Source organism: Osmia lignaria, chromosome 10 (genome assembly GCF_051020975.1).
Source record: "Osmia lignaria lignaria isolate PbOS001 chromosome 10, iyOsmLign1, whole genome shotgun sequence".
NCBI lineage: Eukaryota > Metazoa > Arthropoda > Insecta > Hymenoptera > Megachilidae > Osmia > Osmia lignaria.
The window spans coordinates 12,962,514-12,974,830 of NC_135041.1; positions in this window are offsets into that span (position 1 = coordinate 12,962,514).

The following is a 12,317-nucleotide window of genomic DNA, read 5'->3' on the forward strand; positions in this document are numbered from 1 at the left end:
ATGGAACTCGATTCGTTTTCATCGCGACCACGGTGATCCAGTGAAAAAATTCATTCTCGAAAATTTCTCACTCTAACGATGACACATTAGCTCGCCGAGGCTGTTTGTTAAATAACCCGGACTTGTACAAATTTTTGAACCATGAATTCTAATTACCTCAAGATTTCGAATACTTATTTTTCTCCGGCGATTCGTTTCGGAATACCTTCGTTATCCAATGTTAGCGAAGTAACAGCGTCCGGATTAATTCATGCAAATGGACGTATCGATTTATTCAATTAACGCGTTCGCCGGACCGTTGAAATATATGATTAATATGGCCAGGATGTGTTTATAAGCGATCACATCTGGAAACGGCTTGTTAAGAGCGACGCGATCTGTTCGTCGTGCTATTATCCTGATTTGTTCATACGCATCATCGATCCACATTGCATTACAATGATTATTAACATTTCCCTGTGCAGATCGTTCAATTTCAGTCGGCACGGAACAGATTCCCAATTTTAATAATTACTACCCGAAGATTTTCCTTCTATATTGCAACAGTGATTTCCATCTTAGCACCCTATTACCCTTTAGGATGCAACATCCGGAAGGTGATCGGTTCCCGTCAGACGCGTTAATTCCACATATAAGGGCGTTGACACATAATCGGGAGAAGCACTCGACCGTACGTGATGTCGGGAAATTAACGAAGCGTCTCGAGTCCCGCAAAAGGACTCGTCAGAGCGTCGCGACGCTGGGCCAAGGTTTACGCGAGACTAGATACACAGGCGGCAGATGGGATGTCATCCGAGGATAGAAAAGTTTCGAACGGTGAAAGGTAAAAGGAAAAAGTGAATATTTGGTAAAATATTCAGAACAGCCCTCGGAAGAACGTGGATGGTGTTTACAGAACGTTTAGGGGATAGGGTAATTACCAGGAATGGCTGGTACTCGGCTCGTGCTACGAAACACCTTCAACATCAATCACTTTGGGCTGGCGATAGGAAACTCGAAGGTATACGACCGACAGCCACGCGAATACGCCAACTCCTACGCCAGTGGAGAAAAAGCTGGTTTCGAAGGCAAGCACGCACGCACGCACTCACTTGTTCGTTCACGAGATTGTTTTAAGGGCGAAGGACTTTTTTTTTTTTATTACGAGGGGTAAGTCGACGAGCTCGAACGCCTCTGATGAAGTCATTCAGCACCTCGAGGATGTCACGACACCCTGTAGTTGACGCTCTCTAACAAAGGGATTTACTTGAACCGTACGCGTACTTGTCTGCGGAACGCAAACAAAGGATTTCCCTAGAAAATCGTGTAAGAAATAAAGAGCGGAGAAAGGGGTGAAATGGGTGAAGAATAGTGAAGAATATTGAGAAGAAAGAAAACCTTCAAACGGAACAAGAAAATAAAATGCAACTCGTTAAATATAAATTTATGCTCGCGTCTTTTCTTCGGACCCCTTTTTATCCTTCTCGTTACCTACTCGAAAGCAACACCCTTCTAACAGCACGTTGTTCCATGCAAAATGTGATTGATCCAGTTCTCTGTGCTGGCAATAGTTACTCAACACCGTTGGAATACATGGAACAAAGCTTTCCACGAACGGGGGTAGTTGCAACGAATGATCCGAGATTTAAGAACTAATGGCTGCTTACTAGAGTTTGCAAGCACGCAAGGATGCGTGCGCGAAAGCATTTCACACCTGCCTGCGTAAACACAAGAAGCTGGTAGATTCGATTTAATTTGCAGCCCCGTTGCGAACGCAAACACGATATACGTCGGTTCGGCTAGGTGCAATCAAATCTCGGCTCATTAATAACCAGCGAAACGAGCTTCGCTTCCCTCTATACTACTCTGCTCGCCGTTTCCCTTTACCCCTTTGCCTTTCTCGCTAAATGTATATGTGACGTTTCAAAGGTTTCACGGATTACTCTTTTCAAGCTGCAGTTCTTGACTTTAATGATTTTGCTTTCATGCCAACAATGTAATGATTCTTTTCTTCTTCCAACGTGAGAACTACTTTTACTGGAAGTCGTACGCTCTCTCCAAAATCACAACTAATATTAATATTCAACGCAATGATCGCACTTTTGCATACACCAAATACGTTTTATTTTTATTCCCGTTTATAGAACACAGAGACGAAACTCGGTTGGGAAAATTCTGCAACGGGAGGTGTATGTAAATATCCGCGTACCGTTTCGGTGGATCAACAACAGTGACAAAAGAATCATAGAAACAGAAAGTGTCGAACGGGTAGCGGGATAAAAACAGAGGAGAAAAGTTAGCGGGAAGAGAAAACAACGGAGCGTAGTAGGAAACGTTGGATTCGAGCGTCGCGACGGGCCAGCAATTTCCTCGGAAATCTAAAATGCAAGTAACAGTATGTTTGTCGAAATTACCATCTATCTACATAGAAGGGAGCGGAAGAGAAGCAAAGGGGATGAGAGGGAATCGTAGGTGGTGCTCGGCATCAACGAGCCGCTCGAATCCGAGTTTCGTGTTCCATTACGCCCGGGAAGAGCAAAAGCGTCTATCGGACCGCTACGGTACGACCAACCTCCGTGGATTTAGATGCGACTTCGTTGTATATCGGCTGGGAATACGTCGTTATGTCGGACCGAGTTTACAGTAGGACCGGGTACGTGAGCTGGCTGAAATCAGCGCAGACGCGAGTCGATGTCACCGGAATTTCAGATTCACCAACGTGCAAGCCTTCACAGCATAGTCGATTCCTGTTTTCCCTCCCCCAGCTACGATATCGCGGATAAGAGGATAAACAGCATCCTCGAAACGAGCAGCGAGGATATTCTCGGTAGCGTTCATCTTTGCACCTTCCACTAATTAACACAAACAATTTTTTACCGGGGCTATTCTTTTGTTTAAATAAAATATGAATCAGCCAATTTCAATTCGATAGAAGATCGAATTGGGAACGAGAACGTCAGCAACGTCAGACTTGCTATGTAACATTGATGGCCGAGCAAACGACGCTACGTCGACCTTTGACATTTCCGCGGGTAAAATAAGAAAACCCTTAGAAAAATTGCATTCCTTCGGATCGTTTGGAAATTCTGACACGATGGACGTCTGACGTCGGATGGTGAATCGATTATTGGACGCGATGCACACCCTTCCGTTTCTCACTGGCTGAAAGCGTTCTCCTCGCGGATCAATTGGCCAGGTTTCTAGCCCTGTCGGGATCAACCGGATCACCCGGGAAAGGAATCGTTGACGAACTCTTGCTACGCGATTCCAATACTGCAATCCGGCTAAAAAGAATTTTCCTTTAAACTGATATCGACGTTGTTGATCCTTCCACCCCGTGTAACTTTCCCCGTGTAATTTTGACTTGTTTGATATTCAAGCTATGTTCAGCCACGCTATATACCTTGTTCTTCGTGAAATATGTGATAAGACTACGAGTACCGTGTGTAGGCGATCGAAAAGTTGGATCGAGATGATTGAATTTCCTTCGAAGAATACCCGATACAGTTATGCACAATATTATATTATTTCCATCATTTATTCAGCCGAAAGATAAGTATGTCAGTTTGTAGATATTTCAGGGTTGATAATACGACTGGTGTCTATCATACACGTACGGGTAGGTGGATAGATATCCCCCTAGATTCGTTGCGGTTTAAGAGTCTTGACACTTTGGGGACTTGCTGTCCTGAAATTTACGGGGTGAAGCGTGCGACCGACGTGTTCCCGCAGATGGTAAGATATCGTGACTGAAAATCGATAGCCATGTATCGGTGAAAACGTCATCCAGCGTAACGCAACGTTAAACGATGATTGTTTGCCGTTTATTTTCAACGAAAATTTACAAATTTAGCAAAGAGACGCGAATCCCGCGGAAGGGAGATAAAAATTGGAGGCACGCGAAAATAGAAATAAAAGGTTGTTAGGGAGAAACGAGAGGTAAATATCGTCGTCGAGTAAAGAGACTCTTCTTTGCCGCGACAAGACCTTATCGACCTGTTCGTCTGAAGGAGAACTCGATGGAAAGGAAACCGAGGTAGAAGCCTCGTAACTTAAGCTTCATTCCTCTATTTCCTCCAGCGTTATTTATAAAAGACGCAACGAGCTATGTTGAAACTACCTAAGCTAAGGAACAGTTTGAAAAGTTGCCTGTATCTTGCTCGAGATAAAGTTGTAAACCGTTATGAGGCACAGGTAAATAAAACTTCTCCTCTAATCCTTAATTACTAACGTTAGTTACCTGAAACTAATGTTACGCTCATAAGAACCTGGTAAAATGTTTCTTAAAGTAAATAAAGATAAAGTTCGCGATAAAAGATGGGAACCTCTCGTCTTGTTCCTAAGCGTAATAGTATCTTCTAAGGACGGAGGAACGTTACAAGTTATTCGACTTCGATTTGAAAAGTAAAAAAGTAGCAAGTACGCGTATTTCTCAGGGCGCAACGTTCACAAACGGAATGTTATTTCGGAAAATTCGTTTCTGTCGATGAAATTTTCCTCGAAAGTAGGTTTCCCTTTACCGAGGGGAAATTCGTCGGTGAAATATCGAGACAGTCGTTTGAAGTCGGTACACTTGACGCGAGCATCGATTGACACGCGTACAACCGTCTCTGTACGTATACATATGTACGTCTAGCCGCTTTGGTTCGCGTCGCGACGCCTCGGATGCTTCCCAGTCGCGTCATGAAATATTCACGATACAAATGGCACACACCGAATCCGATCACGAGCGTTCGAGTTAATAAGAAACTTTCTAAACTCTAATGCATTTAAATTGGTTCGCCTCCTAGACTCGGAGCATTCAATTACGTTCATTTGCCTCGTCGAGGATCGCATTTGCCGTCATTCACTCGGTTTCCATGCACCATGGTTATGAATATCCCTTCATCGATCCCAATCGAAGACGTTCGTGATTCACTGAATTCACTCGGCCGAGATAACGTAGAACGATGGAGAAATCCGGAAATTTATGATTCTTCCGTCGAGTAAAATTTTAATAGAATAGACGATTCAATAAATTCCAAGGAATCAAACTTTGCAATAATACTTTGCTGAAATTGTTTAGCTACAGTCCTTTCCCAATGAAAAGGCGAATGAAGACGCGGTAGCGGTGGCAAGAAATAACCGACGTTAATCCATGAATGATTGCCTCCTCGATACAGATCATCGCCAGAGGCTCGGATTATAATCACCCCGTACGTTTCATTTTCGACGATCGTTTATTACTTCTAGCCATCTACTTTTTCTTTCCGCGAGTCGTATAAAACGTTGGATCGTCCCTTCTTTCATCCCTTGCCCTTTCAAACCGACATTATATCGCTGGATCTATCGCGAAACGATTAAAAAGCAAAGTTATCTACCGGTACACGACACTTTTTCGAAGGACCTTATTCACCCGATAGCCTGGAACATTAATGCTCCTCGTGAAATGCAACTTAACGTTTTTCGGCAACGATAAGAAAGATTTAAAGGATAATTGCGACGAATGCAATTTTCGTGAAACAGGCCGAGAGAGATGGACGGATAAAGCCGTTGCACAATTATGTTCCATCAACGTCATAGCTGATAGGGTTTCAGGCAAGTCGGCGTAAAATTGAAATAGGGGATGCTCTAACATTTGGCCGGGACTAGACGTGTCCGTCCGTGTGCGCGCGCGCGTACCTAATAGGTTTAGAGACGAAGCAACCCTTATCTAAGGGGTGGGCATACACTGCTGCCAGATAACAGTCTCCTTTCGAGTCTGACCGATATGCACCTACGATTAAACTGACCTACCCTTAAATACATAGGCTGCTTCAGAAAATTTACGAGACGATTAACAGGTTTTTCACACCCGACTGAACGCTCGCTCGATGGAGAAGATTTTTTGAGAAATTCAGAAAATTTGAATAGACGATAATACGAATTCGCAGGAAAGAGGATTCATCATTTCAAGAACGTGGAACAGCTTGAATCACGACGATAAGGTATCATTTTAAATGGGTCGGCGAGATGTGTTTTGTCAGGTAATTTCCTGATGTTGACGGATCGTTTTCGATTATTCCACGCAATTTATCTGGCCGTCTTTCAGGCACACCCAACGTGCGTTGGATGTGTGGTTTCCACACGGTTGGATCTATGGAACACCCCCGAACACTTAAGCAATTAACCCGATCCAGAGTAACCTCGTTCAACGAATAGCACTTATCGCGATGCACCTGTCCTGTGATCACTCGATCTAAAACGCGTACTCCCTTTGATCAGCATTCCGTTACCTTGCATGCATCTATTTCTCATTCACCGCGTATCCATCGCTTTCCGTTTCGTTACCTTCATCCACACCTTTCATCCTTTAATTCGTCTGCGTATTAAAACTGACATATAATCGTGGTCACGTATGTGTGAAATTGAAGTAGGTGTCGCCAGAGAGGCTTCAAATGCTTCTCTATAGATACCAAGAATCCGTCCGGAAGGTCTTCGACTGGTAGCTTTCTGTCTCTTATCGAATTTCGAAATGACTATCGAGCCTTCAATATGTATAATCGCAACAATAACAATTGAATTGCGTTCGAGCATCGTTTCATTCTCTTTGCAGTAGTGAAAAATAGAAAACGACAAAGAATACCGGTTTTATCTTGAATTTCATTAGCTCAATTAGTCGAGGAGCAGTTGGTTGCTCGGAGACGATGTTAGCGATATTACGCGACAGTGTAGGTTTTAAATACCCTTGGTGGGCCGATAAGAGGGTGGCTGTCGTTGACTTTGATTGCACTATTATTTCAGCGTCGTAAACGGTCAGGTTGGTGCGAGGGAAAATGGTAATGAGCGTGCTTATAATCGGTCTTATCTGGAACGTATGCAGCCGCGCGTGTGCTTCGAGTTGACAGGATAGGCTGGCAAGAAGAATCGCCGGGAGAAAGAAATTATATTCCGGAATCAGTAGATAAGATGCAAAGGGGACTGTTAAAAATGAGACCGGCTTGTTACGCCTTTCTGCGCTTTTCGTGAAAAATTCTAAACCCCTTGGCCACAATCTCGCGTCCACGTTTCACGACTCCCGCTGTGCCGTTTATTTTTAGAGAATCTCGGTGAGAAATGTAGAATCATTTGTAGCATAATTATTCTTCCGCTTCGGTCTTTGCCCATTCTAATTTTCCTTCTTCTTGCTTCAAGCTAATAAATGTACCTAGAATCATTTTTTCCAATGAATTTACATTCGTTCTCCAACTGTTTCCCGCTCGACAAACGAGCACATTGGACGAGTTTAACATATTTCGTATTTCGTTTAAGGGAATTTTTCAAAAGGCATTGGTTTCATCTAGCAAATGTTAATGTAAATTGTACAGAGCCGACGGTCTTTGAGCGAGGACGGATCAAAGGAAACCAAAAAGCTATGCACGTCCTCCTTTTCACCGGAGTGAAATATCTGCGAGGCATACGAAATATATTTTCGTTCCCAGCCATACCACCGTTCTCTTCCTTTTTGATAATGCGGTCGAGCGCGTACCTAGGCGCATGTAATACGCGTGAAAATATTTGAATAATTATTTCTCCTTTGCTTTGCACAAAGTCCCGGAAATATTTCTCGATATCAACGATATAACTTTATTTCACCCCATCCCTCCCATATCTTTTACCAAATGAATTATTCACGGCATTGTCGAGCTCCTGTCAATTTAAATGTTGATGCAGCAGCTTAATTAAAATAACAGAGAGAGAGAAGCAAAGCTTAGAAGCGTTTGCAACGATAATACTTTGGAAAGTCGGTTCTTGAATTTCCGGTAGATATCGAGAAAATTAAATGGAAAGCCGATATGCGTTGCTTCGAGAGAATCACGCGAACGAGTAAACAGTACTTTGAGCTGAAAGTTCGGAGGTTGGGAAAAAAAAATTTTCAATTCCGAGGGAAATATCGTAAAGGGGGCTACCTCGATCGCGATCGTGTCGATCAATGATACGAAAACCTGCACGAAAGTTCCCCGCCGACGAAGGGAGCAGAGATCGATCAACGTAAAGTTAATTAAGGGTGTGGATGAAAAATCGCCGGACGGCCGCGTGCATAATGCACGAAACCTGCGGGCTCGACAGTTTTCTGGACGTTTTAATAGAGAACGCTAATTAGAAACCGGATTGCATTACTTTAAATTGCAGCGTTGAGAATGGCGCAACTGCGGCGGTCAAGCCAATTAACCGAGTCTCTCGATAATTACGAGCCGTTGGCCGGCCGGTCGCTTCATTTAAGCCAGCCGCACGATCAATCACCGCTCTCTGCTCGCAGGAATTCAAGGACTTTTCCAATTACACGCGTATCCCTGCGTCCTTCTGGTTGCGCCACTTTGTGACTTTACCTCGACCTTCGTCCTTTGAATATTACTCGCCTTGACAAAGTTGTATTCGTATAACTTTTCCTAGAACCGTCAACGGTACCCGGTGGGACAGCTTGGCCAGTTGTGTAATTATTACCTGGCTTATGGCGTATCCAACGACCAACGAAACCCGTTCCAGTTCTAACGTCTCAAGTAATAGAAGGTAGGTAATGCGTTAATTCACGATCGAGCTTTATCGAATACCTTCGCTTCCGTAATAGCCGTTTAACCATAAAGCAGAGTAATTCTTTCAGCCACTTATCAACGCGTACAGTTGGCCCTGGCAACATTTATAGTCTCCTTAATCCGTGGTTCCATTAACGAGCAACCGTACACCGCGACAAAGTGTAGCGCATTAGCGCGTAGTCAACCATAAAATTTCACGTTGGACGTTCAACAACCATCGTTTTTAGCTTCCATGCTCGCGATACCAGCCAGCTAATTCGCGGTTATATATGCGTTCCTGCAGTTGATTAAAATCGTCATTAGAAAGCTTATTATCAGCCTTGTTGGATTTCACGCAATTCCAAGATTTCGGTACAATTGCAAAAAATTCACTCAATTTTCAATCTGTTAATGGGTGAAATTACGTTAATTAAAAGTACACGGTTTCTATTTTCCCATCGATATTTGAATATTTCGTAACATGAAAAAGAGATAAAATATCGAACATTGATTATATTCAATCGAAAGAATATAACGTGAAATATTTGTCGAAATATCACGGGCGCCGTTGAAATGAATAATTGAAAAATTTGGTTATTCAATTATAAACTGCATGCATTCGCTGTACGCGTCACTGGAATTTTATTTGAAAAAAAAAAAAAAGAATTTTAATTTCCTTCTAATATCACGATTTCAGCATCATACAATTTAAATTCAGAAATTGAATCAGACAGGGAGGTTTTACTTTCAAAACTCTCCAACATAATATTCCAAGAGATATGAAAATTTGCAATTTGTGCGCCTAATGAGATTTCCATTGGACGTGAAAAGCGTCAAGTCAGAGAGAGGCAGTTTTGAAAAGAGAGGGTTGAATTGATTTTCACAGGGGTCGTAGGGAAATGGTTAAATAGAAGAGGTCGGGGATGATGTATAGAATGAGAAACGATTTCGACTTGGTCAAGGGGATGCGTATTCGAAAATGGTATGAAAGAAAGGATGAAAAGGGTCGACGGTGAATGGTTGTTGCCGAAGAAAACAGGTTCGGGCGTACGCCGAGGGGAGGTTACACTTTGTCCCAATAAATCGGCTACCCTAACATTTATTGAACCCTTATACAGGCAGTTCTTTTATTAGTTGCTTCCAGAGTTACGCTTTAGACAAAACGTTTTATAAACCATGCGCAAAATATAAAAGATATTTTAATTTTTGATAAAGATCTCGGAGCGGAAATCAAATTTCAAGATTTTCCAGCACCCTTTCATCACAGTTTGTACGTGACAAAATAATAGAACGTCACACCGGTAACAACGTTGCATTTTTATGCAGTGCGTGGCGTGCCGTTGACGATCCGTTTGAAATAATGTACCGAGAGAAACGCGGCTACCGCTAATGAATATTCGAATTGAATTCTTCCCTTTTTTGCTTTAATTTGCTTTTTTTTCCCCGCGACGTCCGCGCGTACGCCGCTTTATTATTAATCCACGTGCACACACGCGGCAACGTTCGTGCTCGTCTGAATTTCGTTATAGACAATACCGAAGCCACCTCTGTCTCTCACACTTTTTTACATTTCTAATTAACCGCTGCAATTTTTATTCGGTTGGCTAACCGCTCGCGTTGGCCGATTAAAAATTTCTCTTTTTATTTTCTTTTATTTTTTTTTTTTTTGTCGACGCTCCCTCGCTTCGAGGAACACGACCCAGTTCCACGGGATAAAGCAAACAAATTAATGGTACGTTTGGCGCGAGCCACGAAACGCTGCGCTTTAATTCTTGCCCGAACCTGGATACTTTAATTCGCGGAGTAATAACGAGACCGATACTGCAACTTCATTTTTCGTCAAGAAATCTGACTTCATCCCTTCTCAATATGCAGCAACATCCGCTTTTCCAGCGGAAAGTTTAAATTACGATTTGGTCAAAGACCAAAGCCGATGGAAATGTTAATAATGTCGGATACAGAGGTTAGGAAAATAATTTCGAGCCACGCAGATCGTCTTTAATTAATCCACGTTAGATCATCAACACGGCGCTATCCGTTTTGTCTTAACGAACCTCGCTCGCCAGGGAGCTGTAATTACACCTGTGCTTGTTGCGCTTTTTCCGTCCCCTTGATTCCATCCCGGGAATTTCCAAGAACCCTGGGATCCTCGAAAAATAAAGGACAATAACGAGAGATGGTGGCCGGGAAGGCGCTTAATTACCACCCTGTCAGCGATGCTCCGGAGCAAAGGATAATCGTAATCGGCGATTTCAACGAATAAAGGTAACAACCAAGCTCCTTCGGGGATGAAACTACACTCGGGAGGATAATTTCAGCTTGTTTTTGCCTTTCGAGAAGACGTCGTTAGAAAGGACCGATTCGTTTTGCGAAGGTAACCAAGAAACGAAAAGAAACGAGTATTTTCCGTTAATCCAACTGCAAAAATAACTCGACTTACTAATTGCTGACGCTACTCGATTCTGAAGGATTTCAGAGATGAAACGTTAAAATGACATCAATTGTTAAATATATGAATGACAATTTATTCTGGTCCTGAACCCTTTTCCAAACATTTCGTAAATAGAAGTCGTCGAGTGTCTCGAAATGGAAGATATTTCTCAAGTTACCTCAAGCATATAGCGAAACTTTCAACTCGGTTAGAATATTATTCCAATTACAAGTCCTTATAAATTTTCGCAACGCTAAATGACGTTCTCGTCTTACCACACGAACTTTCCATCTTCAAAGTTCTAAAAGCTAGGAAACGTTGGAGGACGCTTTCAGGGTATAATTTCACAATGAAAATAACATCTTTCCCCGTTCACGCAACGTTTCCTTGCAATAAAGGCGTTCCACTTTGCTTTCTAGTTAAGAAACCATTCGCTTCTCTACTCTATCAAAGATGCAAGATCGCGGGATTGAAACTGAGTTCGAAGACGTTTTAATAGATTAAACTGAAATCGGTCATTTGATACGCAATCATTTAATAATATCGGATTGCTTTTCCAATAAATTTAATTTAGTTACGGAGGCTTTCTATAATTGCATTGCATTTCATTTCGCTAAATACTTGACGCAACCATTTACCATTTAATTTCATCTTTCCTATATAAGTCGAATATAGAGTAATAAAAGCCGAATGATAGAGTAATAGTAGCTCGATTTTAATTGTATTTCTTGTTGAACGAAAACTAAATAACGAGTAGCGATTTTGTAGTAAGGACCAGACTAGGAGGCGTATAAAGTTAAACGCCTTAACGAACGGTGGCCGTGTTCTCTTGTTTCTCAGCAGTATATTTTCAACGGGAATCTTACGAGGACCGTGATAAATGCGAATCGTAAAACAGCGCGAACGTGGATCCGGAGACGTAATTAAGAAGCGAGCAGCAAGCAGTTCGAGCGTAACGGGAGCGCATCGGTCTACATAAATCTGCCCTACGGATTAAATTGAACTTTACAAATCCATTGTAAAAGTTAACGTTGATTTACATTACAGCTAATACCCGTCTACAGTTCTAGACATACTTTAAACTTGAATGACGAACAATGCTTTGACGGACAGTTGATAATGGATAATTACCAGTTATCATTTTCAATCTTAAGTTAAAGAAAATAATGTAGGATTATACTCGGCGCTTTTTCAGCTTCGTTTCAGCACCGAATTCTATTATCTTATTTAATTATGCTCCCCTCTGCGTATCAGCTTCATCGGGGACGACGCGGTCGGTATAATTTTTAATTACCCTCGTTCGCGGAACGCGACGAGATTTCGGGGGAAATTAATCGCGAGTCTCGTTCAATTTCGTTTTTTCCGTATAAACCATCCGCGACATCTTACCTTTTATC